This window comes from Mus caroli, unplaced genomic scaffold (assembly GCF_978045245.1).
Source record: "Mus caroli unplaced genomic scaffold, Mus_caroli_1 scaffold_5, whole genome shotgun sequence".
Classification (NCBI taxonomy): domain Eukaryota; kingdom Metazoa; phylum Chordata; class Mammalia; order Rodentia; family Muridae; genus Mus; species Mus caroli.
The window spans coordinates 115111879-115129060 of record NW_028227260.1 but is presented as its reverse complement, the minus strand read 5'-3'; the positions used below and the strand labels follow the sequence as shown (position 1 = coordinate 115129060).

Genomic DNA, 17182 nt, shown 5'->3' with positions numbered 1-17182 from the left:
TGAAGCATTCTTTTTTTAGTTTTTTATTTCAGTTTTTAATTAGGTATTTTCTTCCTTTATATTTCAAATGTTTTCCCCAAAATCCCCCAAATCTGCACCCCCACTCCCCTACCCACCTACTCCCACTTCTTGGCCCTGGTGTTCCCCAAATACTGAGGCATATAAAGTTTGCAAGATGTTGAATATGCCTGAATAAACAAAATACTAATACTAAAAAAAAAAGAATGAATCTAAAAATCAAACTTCTATATGATTGCTGACCATCAAAATAGAAGGCATTCTTGATCATTTATGTTTGAGACACATGTGAAGCATTCTTAATCATTAGGTAAGTTTAGGTGTCATTTATCTGAAGGCCAAGCACAATGAAATGATGTTTTGATGCCTTTATGAGAATACAAAAATCCATGTCTCAAACTAATATTTATACATTTTTTCAGTTACATTTAATGTGTTAGTGTTATGAAATATAACATGGCAAGGGAGTACCTTTGGAGGGCTAATGCCAGGTGTTCCCCTGAGAAATTATACCATGCAACAGACCTGGTATAAAATGGATTTATTGGGGGAGGGGAGAGGAGTGAGGAACTGGGGAAGAGATAGAGGCAGACAGACAGAAGCAAAGCCATTAGGTCAGAAAATGTAGGGCAGAGAACAGATAGAGGGGAAGCTGGGAACAAAGACAGACAGAGATCTCAGAAAGAAGAACAATGGGAACAGAGAGAAGGGGCTGGGCCTGAAACAGTGAGAGGGGACTAATCAGTCCTTTTATCCTGCCTCACAGTTAGCAGTTTAGTTTGTTTCAAGAAACAAATACACTTTCTTTCAATGAATTTTGTAAGTGAACAGGAAATATTCTCATCTCTCAGAGCTGACAGTGTTAATTTTATAATGTTTATAGGAGATTTTTGTGGGACTATTTTCTTAAAAACAGTGTAAGCCAGATATGTTGTCACATACCTGTAATAGCACCTACATGGAATGCTGGGATCACCTTGAACCTAAACATTCTAGACCTTCCTGGACAATAAACAACAGACTAAGTGGCTATCACAAAAATGAAATGAAATGAAATAAAATCAAACCAATGAACCTTCTATATTTGTATCTCATACCTTTGGGAACTAATAAGATAATGATTAAAAATAAATTTCAATTATCTTTATCAATAAAAATAATTAGAAATGTTATGAAGGTTAAAAAAAATCACAACAGGGAGGGGGGAGGGACCTGGGTGTGAAAGGGGACAAGGAGGGGAAGAGAGGAAAATGATCAGGTATTGCGGGGGTGGGGAAAAGAACTGAAGCGCTTAGGACCAGCAAAAAGAATGGAAAGAGGCATGTTTGATAGGTAGGAGGTTATAAAACCCTCTAGTGTAGGAAGCCGTGATAATACATGCCGTCACTAGATGGCGCTAAGCTCCGTTGTGCGCATGTGCAGGAGCAAATGCCTGCCAAGTCACTAGTCTGTCCCCTGGGACATTTGAGACTGTGGGTGGAACCGCCAGTAGTATTAACATGTCACACCTGTGGGTATATATAGCAACACTTTTCTATCCTTCTTTGTTCTACCTCACGATTATGAATACAGTGTAACCACGAAATGTCTTGACTTGTGTTCTGTGTGCATTCCTGCGGGACAGGAATAGCACAGGACACTCTAGAATGTACAAGAGACCTGAGAGGTGAGAGAATCTCAAGACTCAAAGGGAGGGACCTTAGATGAAATGCCCTGCAGTGGGGTGAGGGAACTTGTAGAGCCCTCCAGTGGAGAAACAGGACATCAAGTGGAAAGATTGGGTTGCCATCCCACAGTCAAAAGCTTTAACCCAGAATTGTTCCTGTCTGAAAGAAGGACAGGGACAAAAATGGAGAAAAGCCTAAGGAAAAGGAGATCCAGTGACAGGCCCAAATTGGGATGCAGCTCAAGGAGAGGCATCAAGGCCTGACACTATTACTGATGCTATGGTGTGCTCACAAAAATGGGCCTATCATGACTGCCCTCTGAAAGACCCAACCAGCAAGTGAAAGAGACAGATGCAGAAATTTACATGCAACCAATGGACAGAAGCTGGGAACCCCTGTGGTTGAATTAGGGAAAAGCTAGAAGCAGCTGAGGAAGAGGGCGACCCTGTAGGAGGACCAACAGTCTCAAATAACCTGGACCTCCCAGGATCTCTCAGACACTGAGCCACCAACCAGACTGCATACAGCAGCTGATTTGAAGCCCCCAACACATATACAGCAGAGGACTCCCGTGTTGGACACAGTTAGAGAAGGTGCATCTAACCCTCAAGAGACTTGAGGCCACAGGGAGTAGGGAGGTCTGGTGGGGTGGGGGTAGGATGGTGGGGACATCCTTTTGGAGATGGGGAGTGGGGGCGTGGGGGGCATGGCAGAAGGAGTTATGGCATGTGGAACAGTCAGAGGGCAGACAAGGAGGGGGATAAAGCCTGGACTTTAAAAAAAGGTTAAAGAATAAATTTTAAACAATTCACTACATTAGTGTGTGAAAGTTCGGTACAAAGGAATATTTGCCACTCACTTATTCATTTAGATTTTGTTTGGAAGTTAATATAAAGAGGCTCTTACACTTAAACAAGAAAATGATTAAAGATGTTTAAAAATAAAGGAGTTCTATTTTGACTCTAGAGGTATACCTCCTAGTTGACTTTATAATCACATCAGTGGGGTTTAACTTCCTTCTTAGAATCATCAGAATAACAAGGATTAAAGAGTCTTTCAAACTCAGTTACATAGGGGAAAAAAAAGTTAGCAATTTTTTTTATTTGGTTACAAATGTACCAGCAAGTAAAAAATATGTATGCTTCATTAGTCTGAAGATGGGAAAGTAGATGAGTACTTCAGAGTATGCTTCATAATGTCTCTTTTAAACACAGACATTTATTTTCTCAGTTCACCATCTACATCAAAAAGCATATAGTCGTTGTTGCTCTCCAAGTTCATCAAACCCTAAAACAGAAAAGCACTTCTTACTAAACAAACTCCCAAGCATACAAATAGGAAAGATTCTGTGCAAATGATGTATAGACGTGCTATATATAGTTAAGCCAGATAATTATACTGTTAATAAACTATGAGGTACATCTGAGGACAAATTCCCAGTTTATCATTTCATGTCTTCAATAATTCCTACAAAGTCATTAGGATTTTACAGATAATATCAGTCACTTCAGTCAGAAATAATTCAAAATAGCAAGTAGTTAAACTTTTTGATTCCTAAAACATATTTAGTTTCCTAAGGACATTTTATTGACTATGCGCATACCTCCATGCACACCTCCATGGACTTCTCATGCATGTCTTTAATTGCTTCCGGGGTCTGGCTCTGACTACATTTGGACAGTTTTAATGCTTGTTGTTCTTTTTGATAATTGCTCTACAAATGTAAAAGGAAAACATTACTATAACAATTCTGTTCATTTTGTTGTTACTGCCATGCAGCATGAATGCTAGGCTAAGATTCAACCACTAAATATATCTCCAATACTAAAATGTTTACGTGAGCAAAAATAATTCAATATGAAACTTAAAAGGAATAGTTTTCTACGTGATTTAACGTTTTAACAACTATGACTAAATATACTTATATTTTTAAGTAACATGAAATACAACTATACTACCAATTGTGGGTTAATAAAACTTTTTTTTTTTTATGAGAAAGTGTTTGCCATGCTGCAGAGAATGGCCTTAGCCTCCAAGTACTTAGGTTTATAGGCATGCACCATGTAAACATGAACTTGGTAAAATCATAACCCTGGAAGCTTAACTCTAGCTAGTGTTAATGCTTTTATCATACAATGGCCTCCTTTTACTAAATAGCAGAAGCAATCCCAAGAGTTGGTTCACTACCTCATCTCTGTATGTACCCCCAACCTAAAGTGTATGTTCCACGTCTTCAACTTTCTCTTCCATTCTTAAGGATGCCTTACACTATTCTTTTCTAAGTCCAACATCTTCACTTGTCTCAACTATTGTCAAGAGTTTCAGCAATTGTAACTGCTATTTTAAATTTATGACTCCAGCTGGCTGTCAATGTAATGCCTATAAAACTAACTTTTATAAAGTTTGAGTTACAATGATCACAAGATCTAGTCTTGATCACTTAAAGACATCCTGCCTCAAAATAAAGTGTAAAGAGATGTCTGGGGAAAAAGTTTAGTGGTAGATTGGTTTTCTCTAGGTTTCAATCTCAAGTAACACATGGAAGTAGTAATATACATTTCTCTTTGTATTCTTTATGTTGGCACACAACCATGGTAATTTGCATTTTATAAAAAATTAAGACAAGCTCTTTATACCTTTTCTCCTTGGGACACTACATTCCTATTTTGTCCTTTATATATTGTGATCAGTTTAACCTCACACTTCCACTCAAATCATCCTGATTAAGTACAATGACCTCCACTTTGCGTATTTTCCATTTAAAAATCATACACATGCATATATATGGGGACAAAGGATTAATATTGGGTGTCTTCTTTGGTTGCACCCTACTGTTTGGGAGACAGGATCTGACTGAACCTAGAGCTCATCCATTAGGCTACACCTGGTGGCTAGGAAGCTCTGGGAATCTTCTTATCTCTGAACTAAATCTGAGTTTGGTGGTTCTAAAATGCTCACCACCACACTAACTTTTATTGTTGTGGTGGTTTGTTTTTAGTTTTGCTAGCTTGTTGGTGGTGGTTGTGTAGGTGGTGGTAGTGGTGGTGGTCTGTGCATGCATGCCTACTCAGGGAATATAAGCTCGGGTCTCCATGCCTACACTGAGAAAGATTACCAAATAAACCATTTTCCAGCCCTGCAAATCTATCTTATTTGGCCCATTAGCAACATATGACACAGTTAGTGAACTTTTCTTCCTTAAAAGTTTTCCTTCACTTATGGTAGTATTCTTTCTACCAATTGTTCTCTTCCCTTGCTGGTTCCCTGTCAACCCCCCCCCCTTGCCACATGCACAATTACAAATATTTAAGTTCTCTGGGGGTCTGTCTTTAGATTCCTCATTTACACTGATGATCACTCCCCCTTGAAATTTCATCCAGAGATCAAGGTATAAAAATTGCCTTCAATTGGAGTATTTTTTTTTTTATCTTCAGTCCCTATCTCTTTCTTGAACTGACATATAATGGCAGCTTCCTCAATGCCTTCCCAGGCAGGAATGGATCTCCTGTTCCTTTCATATTTAATACTTCTGAAACTATTAAACCATCAAATAAAAATGTAGTTAATATGGTCATCATCTCAGGTCTTACTTGGAAACCATGTGATGACTACAGTCATTGGTACAGTAATGGAGAGATGATCTAAGATAGTTTGGTGATATTCTTCCACAGGAATATTCTGCTAGGGTCGTTGAGACAGCCTGATGGAAACAGGTTGTTTCCATCCACTGTTGTTACTAAATCTGTACTAAGTTATGATGGTAAGAACTGATTTACCAGTTTGAATTGGCTTTCTAATATTAACAACTGAGTCCAGATGACACCAGTAACTAAGCTTTCACTCTCCTATCAACTGTACCTGAGGCTGACATACTGTGCTCACTTTTGTAAAAAGTGGTAATCCTCTTTTCATCTTTCAGCAAATGTCTGCCTCTTGAAAATTTATGATCTTGACTACCATAAAATACCTAGTGGTTTTCATTGATATAGTAGTATGTGATCATACTTCTCTGGTTTACAATTCAGTAGGACTAGAACAGAACAAAGGATAGATAGATAATGAAACTTAATTTAGGTTCATGTGCCCAACACAAGGCTAGTTTCTCCATTCCTACCTGATACTTAGTTATACTAGGTTAATTATAAAGTTAGTTATGATACTAACCATTGATTTTTCTTGTTCTTCATTGAATTTCTGTATATCCATATCAAACTTCTGAAATGTAGTTATATCCTGCTCACACAATTTGTGGTTGATCACCTCGCTGTAAAGCAAAGTAATGAAAGCAGTCACATTTCATACCAATATGAAAAAAGAACACTCAAAACAAATTAAATAGACCATTTCATACTATAAAAAGAAAAACAGCAGTACAAAATTATCTAATGGGAAATCATTACAGATTTTTCCCTAACAGATTATCAGAGACATCTTCTTTTATGTTTTAGCTTTTTAAAATTAAAGAGGTTTTAATACATATACATCTTAATTTAGGAAATTAATCGTATTTCAAAGTATTTTTTCATTAATTTCTACCAAATATAAGGTCTAATTTATTTTCCTATATTTATTCAGTTAAGACATACTGCAAAACATAAGTCAATTAAAATATATAAATTGTCTGCATATGTAATTGATCCTTTTCCATATTGTTATAATAAACCATAAATTACATTTCTAAGATTTTGTGCAAGACTTCTGTGTTTCCACAATGAAATTAAATCAAATTTTAAAATCTAATTAACAGGTACTTAAAGTAGAAAATAAAAATTTTCACAGATTTCTGAAAATTAGGTTTAGTTTCCTCGAAGGCATGAAGTTATAGGGTTAAATGCTTAGACAAAATCAAAGACACATATTTTTTACTAAAATCTCACACATGGCTTTTTTTTTTTTAAACTTAGCCATTTATAATTTTTTAAATGATACAAATGTGACCCTACCAAACTAAAACCTCTACCTCTCCCATTTGTTCATTTGCCAAAGTCATTCTAATTTCTGGTTGCTTTCTTTGAAAGAATCTTTGATATAAGTTTCCATGTGTTTTCTCTTTATGTGGCTCCAGGTCCAAGGTATCTCAAATAATCATCTGATATCTATGGGCAACAGGCACATATGTGGTGCACATATATACCTATAAGCAAAACACTAATATACAAATATGTCTGAAAAATAAGTATTAAGAGCATTGTTTCCTAAGCCATGTAAGATATTTTGGGCCTATGATCCTAGTCTAGGAAGCTTAAGCAGGAGTTTTCCAGTGTATAGGACAACATAGATTACATAGCAAAATTCAGGCCAGCCTGAACTACATAGTGAGACCATATCTCAAAGAAAAATTATTGTCTTCTAAGAAAGCTAATGTAACATTCAATTACATATAATTTAAAACAGATTCTTTTGGATCTGAGTATCATTCTCTCACTGGTTAGTAAAGCTATCTTTTACTTTCAGTTACATAATTCATTTTATGAAAAAACAAAACAAAACAAAACAAAAACCAGTGAGGGGATTGGAGAGATGATTCAGCAGTTAAGAGCACTGGTTCCCTTCCAGAGATCTGAGATTGGATTCCCAGCACCTCCAAGATGGCTCACAACCTATAACTCCAGTTCCAGGGGAATCAATGCCTTCATCTGGCCTCCTCAGGTACCAGACATACAAGCTGTGTGCAAGCAAAACAAACATACCCATAAAATAAAATTTTAAAAAAAGTAATAAGGGTTACATTAAAGAATTCAGGTTTGCACTGTGTCAAATAAAGAAGCACAGAGGAGTCCTAGAAAAGAAAATGACTTAATATAAAATTAATACTAGGTCAATGAAAAACTGTTGAATGTACAGAATTTTGTATACATATCACTTAGGTTTGAATACATGGAAGTATAAAAACGTTTACATCTTTTTTTTTCCTCTAAAATCCCTTCAAATCAGTTATGAAGATACCTCAATAGTTAAGAGGGTTTACTGTGAAAGGAGGAGGTTTGCAAATTTGAATCTAGTACCCATCTTGAAAACCAACCATGGATGGTTGCTTCTACAATAGCAGCACTGTGGTAGGCAAAGTGAGAATTGCTAGGACTTGCTGGCTGCTTGTCTAACTGGATGTTCAGTGACAGAACCTGACTTAAGGGAATAAGGTGGAAAGTAATAGAGTGAAACCCAACATCCTCCTCTGCCCTCCACATTTGTATTTATGCACCACACACACACATACAAAAAAATAAAAATTAAGTTTAATTAATGTCACACCTCTGCAAAAAGCACCATTTTCACTTCTGTACCACAGGAAAAAGTAAGTCCATGATGCTAAATCAAAAATATTTGCAAGAGTCTGTGTCATGAGTAGACCTTGGGTGCTGACTCTGCAACTAGTCCTACAATACCCAGAGGAAGCTCAACTCCCAGGTGCTCTAACACACCCAGGATCACAGCAATGGCATCAACATCAGGAGTAACTTGAGTCCCTAAGGATCCAGGGACACAGGAACTCCTGCCTTGCCAGTGGCATGGAATCCTTCTGGTCTGAAACTGCACCTGGATCAGACCTGGGGTACTGGCTCTGCACCCACTCTTAAAACACCCAGAGGAAGCATGACTCCCAGGTATTCTGAAATGCCCAAGATCACAGGATTACAGAGGAAGCTCAACTCCCAGGAGATCAGAGACACCCAGGAACACTGGAGTTCTGACAGAAGATCACAGCTGAGGGCACGACATCTTTCCCAACACCCTGTGTATGTGGGAGCCCCACAAGAACCAGGGAAACAAAATCATCCTCCCAGCCAGAGGCACGGGTTCCTTGCAGCTTGCAACTGTGTCTAGAGAAAACATAGGGCTCTGGCACCCCACCAAATATTGCAACACCAAGAAAAAGCTTAACTCCCAGGAGCTCTGACACAGCAGGATCTCACTAGATTGTTCACACCAGGATTTCAGGATCCAAGAGGCAGCATGACTTCCAGGAGTTCAGACACACCCAGAATATCAGGATCGCAGGATCCCAGGATCCCAGATAGCTGGACTCCAATGAGTTCTGACACAACCAGGATTACAGGAGGGACAGGCTCCAGTCAGAGACTGCAAGGGAAGGTAGCACCAAAGAAAATGAGATAGCAAGAGTTAAGTGCAAGAATATAAATAATAGAAACCAAAACTAGTCGGCATCATCAGAACAGGTGAAGGAATTGAACAAAAACCATCTAGGATCTAAAACTGGAAATAGAGTTTAAAAACTCACAAAGACAGATGAACCTGGAGAAAGAAAACCTAGGAGACATAGATGCAAGCATCTCCAACAGAATACAAGAGATAGAATAGAGAATCGCAGGTACAGAAGATACCATAGATACACTGACAGAACAGTCAAAAAATGCAAAATGAAAAAATCTCCTAACCCAAAACATCCAGGAAATCCAGGACACAGTGAGATGACAAAACCTAAGAAAAATAGGTATAGAGGAGAAAAAAGATTACAAATCAAAGGGCCAGCATATATCTTCATCAAAGTCATAAATGAAAACTTTCCCAATCTAAGGAAAGAGATGCACATGAACAAACAAGAAGCCTACAGAAATCCAAATAAACTGGACCAGAAAAGAAATTCTCGCTGACACATAATAATCAGAACAACAAATGCACTAAATAAAGATAGTATATTAAAAGCAGTAAGGAAAAAAGGTCAAATAACATGAAAAGGCACACCTATTAGAAATACACCAGACTTCTCACCAGAGACTATAAAACCAGAAGATTCTGGACAGATGATACACAGACCCTGAGAGAACACAATTGCCAGCCCAGGTTACTATACCCAGCAAAACTCAAAATTACCATAGATGGAGAAACCAAAATATTCCACGATAAAACCAAATTCACACAATATCTTTCCACGAATCCAAACCTTCAAAGGTAGATGGAAAACTACAACACAAGGAGGGAAACACTACACCATACAAAAATCAAGAAAGAAATCTTCTTTCAACAAACCTCAAAGAAGGTAGCAACATAAACATAATTCCACCTCAAACAACAAAAGTAACAGGAAACAACCAACAGTCACTGGTCTTTAATATTTCTTAATAGCAATGGATTCAATTCCCCAATAAAAAGACATAGATTAATAGACTGGATACATAAACAGAACCCAGGATTTTGCTGCATACAGGAATCCCACCTTAGTGACAAAGACAGACATTACCTCAGAGGAAAAGCCTGGAAAATCTTTTCCAAGCAAATATTCCCAGGAAACAAGCTGGAATAGCCATTCTACTATGGAATAAAATCAACTTATAACCAAAATAATTTTTTGTTGTTCTTTTTTGTTTTTGTTTTTTAAAGATAAGGACTGTCACAATACTTGTCAAAGGATGAATCAACAAAGATGAACTCACAATTCTGAACATCTATGCTCCAAATGCAAGGAAACCCAAATTCATAAAAGAAACTCTACTAAAGCTCAAAGCACATATTGTACCCTATAATAATAGTGGGAAAATTCAACACCCCACTCTCAACAACGGACAGATCCTGGAAACAGAAACAAAACAGAGACACTGTGAAACTAACAGAAGTTTTGAAACAAATGGATTTAACAGAGGTCTATATCTATAGATATCATACAACATTTTATCATAAAACAAAAGAATGTCCCTTCTTCTCAACACCTCATGATGCCTTCTCCATTACTGACCATATAATGTGTCACAAGACAGGCTTCAAAAGATATAAAATTATTTAAATAATCCCATGAATCCTATCAAGTCATCACTGACTAAGGCTGATCTTCAATAATAATATAAATAATCCAGGCATGGTGGCATATGCCTTTAATCCCAGCACTTGGGATGCAGAGGCAGGCATATTTCTGGTTTGAGGGCCAGCCTGGTCTACAAAATGAGTTCCATGACAGCCATGGATAAACAGAAAAACCCTGTCTTAACCCCCATAATAATAATAATAATAATAATAATAATAATAATAATAATAATTATTATTATTATTATTATTATTATTATTATTATTATAATAAAAATAGAAAACCCATATACACGTGGAAGTTGAAAAACAGTCTACTCAATGATAAATTGGTCATGGAAGAAATAAAGAAAGAAATTAAAGACTATTTTGAGTTTAATGAAAATGAAACTACAACATATCCAAACTTATGGGACACAATGAAAGTATTCCTAAGAGAAAAACTAATAGCTCTGAGTGCCTCCAAAAAAGAAACTGGAGGGAGCATACACTAGCATCCTGACAGCACCATTAAAAGCTCTAGAACAAAAGGAAGCAAATTCACCCAAGAGGAGTAGAAGGCAGGATAAAATCAAACTCCAGACTGAAATCAAACAAGTGGAAACAAAAAGAACTATAAAAAGAATCAACCAAACCAGGAGCTGGTTCTTTGAGAAAATCAACAAGATAGATAAACCCTTATCCAGACTAAAGAGAGGGCACAGAGTCAGTATCCAAATTAACAAAACCAGAAATGAAAAGGGAGACATAACAACAGAAACTTAGGAGATCAAAAAAAAAAAAAAAAGATCCTACTATAAAAGCCTATACTCAACAAAACTGGAAAATTTGGATGAAATGGACAATTATCTAGACAGATATCAGGTACCAATTTAAATCAGGATCAGATAGACCCTGCAAACACTCCCTGAACCCCTAAAGTAATAGAAGCAATCATTAATAGTCTCCCAACCCCCTCACCCAAAATAAAAACCCAGGATCTGATGGGTTTAGTACAGAATTCTATCAGACCTTCAGAGAAGACCTAATACCAACACTCTTCAAACTATTACGCAAAATTAAAAAGAGAGGGAACACTATTCAATTTGTTCTATGAAGCCACAATTACACTTATACCCAAAACATACAAAGACCCAAATGAAGAAAGGAAACTTGAGACCAGTTTCACTTATGAATATTGATGCAAAAATACTCAATAAACTTTTGGTAAACCCAATTCAAGAACATGTTACAATGATCATCCTTCATGATCAAGTGGTCTTCATCCCATGGATACAGAGATGGTTCAATATATGGAAATCCACAATGTAAACAATGGCAAGGAAAAAATTCACAGTATTATCTCATTAGATGCTGAGAAATCATTTGCAAAAATTCAACAACCCTTCATGATAAAATTCTTGGAAAGATCAAGAATTCATGGCTCATACCTAAACATAGTAAAAGCAATATACAGCAAACCAGTATCCAACATCAAAATAAATGGAGAGAAACTTGATGCAATCCCACTAATATCAGACAAGACAAGACTAGATAAGGCTTCCCACTATCTCCCTACCTATTCACAGTAGTATATAATATAGTAGTATTCTATAGCACTAGATGTTCTATCCATAGCAACTAGACAACAAAAAGAGGTCAAATGGATAAAAATAGGAAAGGCAGAATTCAAAATATCACTATTTGCAGATGACATGATTGTATATGTAAGTGACCCCATAAATTCCATCAGAGAACTCCTAAACCTGATAAACAAATTCAGCAAAGTGGCTGGATATTAAATTAACTCAAACAAATCAGTAGCTTTCCTCTACTCAAAGGATAAACAGGCTGAAAAAGAAATTATGGAAACAACACCCTTCACAAGGTCACAAATTATCATACCTTGGTTTGACTCAAACCAAGCAAGTGAAAGATCTGTATGACAAGAACTTCAAGTCTGAAGAAAGAAATTGAAAATCTCAAAAGATGGAAAGATCTCCCATGCTCATAGATTGGCACACTTAATTTAGTAAAAATGGCCATCTTGCCAAAAGCAATCTACAGATTCAATGCAATCTCTATCAAAATTCAAACTTAATTCTTCATAGAGATAGAAAGAGCAATTTGAAAAATCATTTGGAATAACAGAAATCCAGGATATCAAAAAAACTATTCTCAACAATAAAAGAACTTCAGGGGGAATCATCCCCGACCTCAAGCTGTATTATAGAGAAATAATGATAAAAATGTATGGTAATGGTACAGATACAATGACTTCATGAAATTCACAGGCAAAAGGATGGATCTAAAATATATCATCCTGTGTGAGGTAACCCAATCCCAAAAGAACAAACATGGTATGTACTCACTGATAAGTGGATATTAGCCTAAAAGCTCAGAATACCCAAAATGTAATTCACAGACCACATGAAGCTCAAGAAGAAGGAAGAGGAAAGTGTGGGTGTTTCAGTCCTTCTTAGAATGCAGAACAAAATACTCCTTGGAGGAAATATGGAGACAAAGTACAGAGCAGAGACTGAAGGAATGACCATCTAGAGTCTGCCCATCCTGTGGATCCATTCCATATACAGACACCAAACCCAGTCACTATTGTGGATGCCAACAAGTGCTTGCTGACAGGAGCCTAATATGGCTTTCTCCTGAGAGGCTCTGTCAGAGCTTGGCAAGAACAGAGGCTGATTGTCACAGCCAACCATCAGACTGATCAATGGGTCCCCAGTGGAGGAGTTAGAGGAAGGACTGAAGGATCTGAAGGGGTTTGCAACCTTATAGGAAGAACAACAATATGAACGAACCAGACCCCCCCAGAGCACTCAGAGACTAATCCACCAACAAAAGAGGGGTTCCCATGGCTCCAGTTGCATATATAGCAGAGTATGACCTTGTCAGACATCAGTGGGAAGAGAAGTCCTTGATCCTGTGAAGGTTCAATGCCCCAGTGTAGGCAAATGCCAGGATGGGGAGGTGGGAGTGGGTGGGGGGTGAACACCCTCATAGAAGCAAAGGGATGGGTTATGGAATAGGGAGTTTCTGGGGTGAAACCAAGAAAGGGCTATTATTAGAAATGTAAAGGAAGATGATAGAGAATAATAAATAAATTAAAATAAAAATATTCACAAAATACTACATATAAATAGGAATAATTCATTAAGATGTCATATAGTATATTAACTAATATTTCCTAATATGTAAATTATGTTAATACTATATAGTTTTAAACACATTATATATCCAAAAAACGTACCTTCAAATTTTCCCAGAATATTTTATACTGGAGATCTATGAAGTAATTAAAGCTTTAAAAAGTAAGGATACCTTTTGATGGCTCAGCTTTTGTCCTACAGCAGGACGATGAGAGTTTGACCCACAGCAATACACCCTCCAAGAAAACCATTCAAATTAAGGATTAATCTTACGGAAATATTGTTTATAATATATATCATATTCTAATTATTAATATAGATTACTTGCTATACAATCAATAAAACTTTTCTGGAAGAACTTACGCTAAGAAGGAAATAATAAGTTTGAACATATTACCGTGTATCTCCAACTATTCCTTCAGGATTTGCATTCCCATCATCATGAGTTACTGGATTCTGTACTGGGTTGGTAATAAAACAAGATATTAAAACAATTATGTTATTTTGAAAATTTTAATGAAATGCTTTGTGATCATTCAGGCATAGTGCCAACATTAGGTTTTAAAGCAGATCTATGATTTGTCTAGAAGTTAAACAAAATCAAGTAATGTCTAATTGTCATCTAGAAATATAGTTTAAGCTATTTATTTACATGTTGTGATTAAAGACAAGAGATGCAATATGAGATTTTTGATCTTCATTACAGTCCTAAGAAGAATAACTAGAAAAAAGGAAGTGTAACATCAATGCCCAACATAAGATATCTGGTATCTTCCATAAGGTCCAATTCTGAAGCATTCCCATCTTGCTGTTCACCACTTAACAAATTACAGTTTTCCATTGGTGTCTCTACAGAACGTGCAAAACGCTGCCATTCCACTGAGAAACTTACGTTTTCAGATTTAAAATAAAAAAATAAATTTTCTCAAGCCATTTGAATCAAAAAAATCACTTAAACTAATAAAATTGAAATATAAAATAACATTAAGGAATGAATTTTACAAAAGCAGCACTTCATAATTGCATGAAGGGTTTAAAGATAAAACCATATTTCTATTACCCTCTGATTTAATACTAAAGACTTTAGTATTTAAACATGGAACAGAATAGTTGGCTTCAAAGATAGCCATTATAAACCTTAACTTTAATATGTACACATTTTTTAAAAAAAGAATTAAGTTGAATAAAGTATCTTGGGCTTCCTTAATCTAAATTATAAAGTTCTGCCTGTCTGGACATATATTTTACTGCTACAGCAAGAAGCTCTGTGTTTAATCTTCAGTTAAGAAAAAAATTAAAAAAAAATAAAACAGGCCTGTATCCTCAGGCCCCAGTACATTTGTAAGGCTGAGGACTTCAGTTTCAAGGCCAGTTCAAGCTGCACACGAGGTTTCAGACACTCCTGAGATAGAGAGTTAGAGCTTACTTCCCTAAACCAAAACAACACACAAATAAACACAGCCTGTCCTGAATTATGTCTGAAGTCCCAGTACTTCTGAGGCTGAGAGGAGCCTCAGGATTTTGAGGCTGTTTGGATCCTATATAGACAAATTTGGGCAATCTGGCCTTTCAACACCAGGTAGAGGAAAATGAAGACTGGTCTTCAGTTTGTTTTTATGAATTTCTGGCGGGAATGGAATGGGAAACAAAATACCCATGGAAGGAGTTACAGAGGCAAAGATTGGAGCTGAGACTGAATGCATCCAGAGACTGCCTCACTCAGGGAAAAATCCCATAATAACCACCAAACCCAGACACTGTTGAAGATGCCAACAAGAGCTTGGGGACAGGAGACTGATATAGCTGTCTCCTGAGAGGATCTGCCAGTGCCTGACAAATACAGAAATGGATGCTCATAGACATCCATCGTACTGAGCACAGGGTCCCCAATGATGGAGCTAGAGAAAGTACCCAAGGAGAATAAGGGGTTTGCAGCCCCATAGGAGGAGGAACAATATGAACTAAGCAGTACCCCCAGAGTTCCCTGGGACTAAAACACCAATCAAATAAATCAGATGTTAGGACTTATGGCTCCAGCTGCATATGTAGGAGAGGATGGGCTAGTAGGTCATCAATGGGAGGAGAGACCCTTGGTACAGTAAAGGTCCTATGCCCAGTATTAAGGAATGCCTGGGCCAGGATTTGGGAGTGGGCGTGTTGGAGGCAGGGGGAGAAGGGAGAGGAGAGGGGATTTTCAGAGGGGAAATAGAAAAGGGGATAATATTTGAAATGTAAATAAAGAAAATATATAATAGAAAAAAAGGAATGAAACAATTCATTTGCAGGTTATATGAAATAAATTCATGTTTTGCTAACATATAGGAACAATGTTCAGGTCTTTTCCTGGGGTAAAATCATAGCAAGTTATTGTTTCTCAACATATTGTGACTACAGTGCCAAGAGTAGGTATATGCACGGCTAAAACTCAGGTATAGGAATATATAGATATAGGTAAAATTAGAAATGAAGTATATGAAATCTCTTAGAAAAGACTTGTTCCATTGCAGGTGAGTTGGTAAAAGTCTAAGAAACTGCAGGACACAATCAATACCGAAGACTGGATATAATATACCTTCAGAATGAGCCTCATCCAAAACATTTATGTCATCTTCATCTTCATCATAGTCAAGAAGTAATAAGTAACCGTTCTTTGGTACCACCCACATTTTCTTTGCCATTTTTCTCTTAAGCACTCAGTTGTCTTCTCAGTTACAAAAATAAAAAGGAAAAAAGAATAAAAACATAGCAATCTGAATCCAAAGGTATCATTTAAATAGTTAAAAATGTCAAAAAGTCAAATAATTATCTTAGCTCATTGAAAGATTGTTTCTTTTGTTTTTTAATACTTATATTTTTAATAATTTGTCTTTATCATAGAGTTTTGAATACATATTCAATATAATGACATATATATATACATATGTATACACACACACACATACACACACATATATATATATATATATATGTATTCCCTTACAATTTCCTCCATGTATCCCATTTATCATGTCCCTCTCCCTCCTAACTTTGTTTTAAAATCTTCTCTAATTTACGTATTTAAAAACCTTCTTTAGAACCCAAGTTAACAATCTACCATTTCTCAGTTTAAAAAAAGGCAAAAACAGGCCAGCCTTTAATGTGTGAGTCCTCCCCTTCCCACCAAAAATGTTGAGCAAAATGTGTTTGCATTTAAACTTTGAGGCATCTGAATTTTGATCCTATATCCCAAAGATTCTTTTTAAACAAAACATCATCAATTCCGTTTTTCAGTGTATCTCGGTTTTAAAGTAAATTCACAGTACTATTCAGAAAGATAACGAGCATGGTAACTATATATTCATGTCAAGAAGACCCAATGCTCAGTCTACAACAAACACTCGCCACCACCACCCACACAGAAAATCCTTATATTGGAGAAACGTGGGATTGGGGGAAGCCGAGGATTTCAAACATCTGCAGATTTTTAGTTCAAGGCTTGCCCAAGCCAGGCCAGCCTGAGCTACAAAGGAAGATCCCGTTCTACAGAAATAAAACTGAGTGAAAACGCTGAACTTGGTGGTGCAAGTCTTTAATCCCAATACATGGGCGATTGAG

General features: G+C 36.7%; 1 pseudogene; it reads right to left on the bottom strand.

The window, feature by feature from the left end:
* Window positions 1–2770: 2770 nt before the first annotated feature.
* LOC147004767 (X-linked lymphocyte-regulated protein PM1-like) lies at window positions 2771–14429 on the bottom strand (annotated as a pseudogene).
* Between the last annotated feature and the right edge of the window lie 2753 nt (window positions 14430–17182).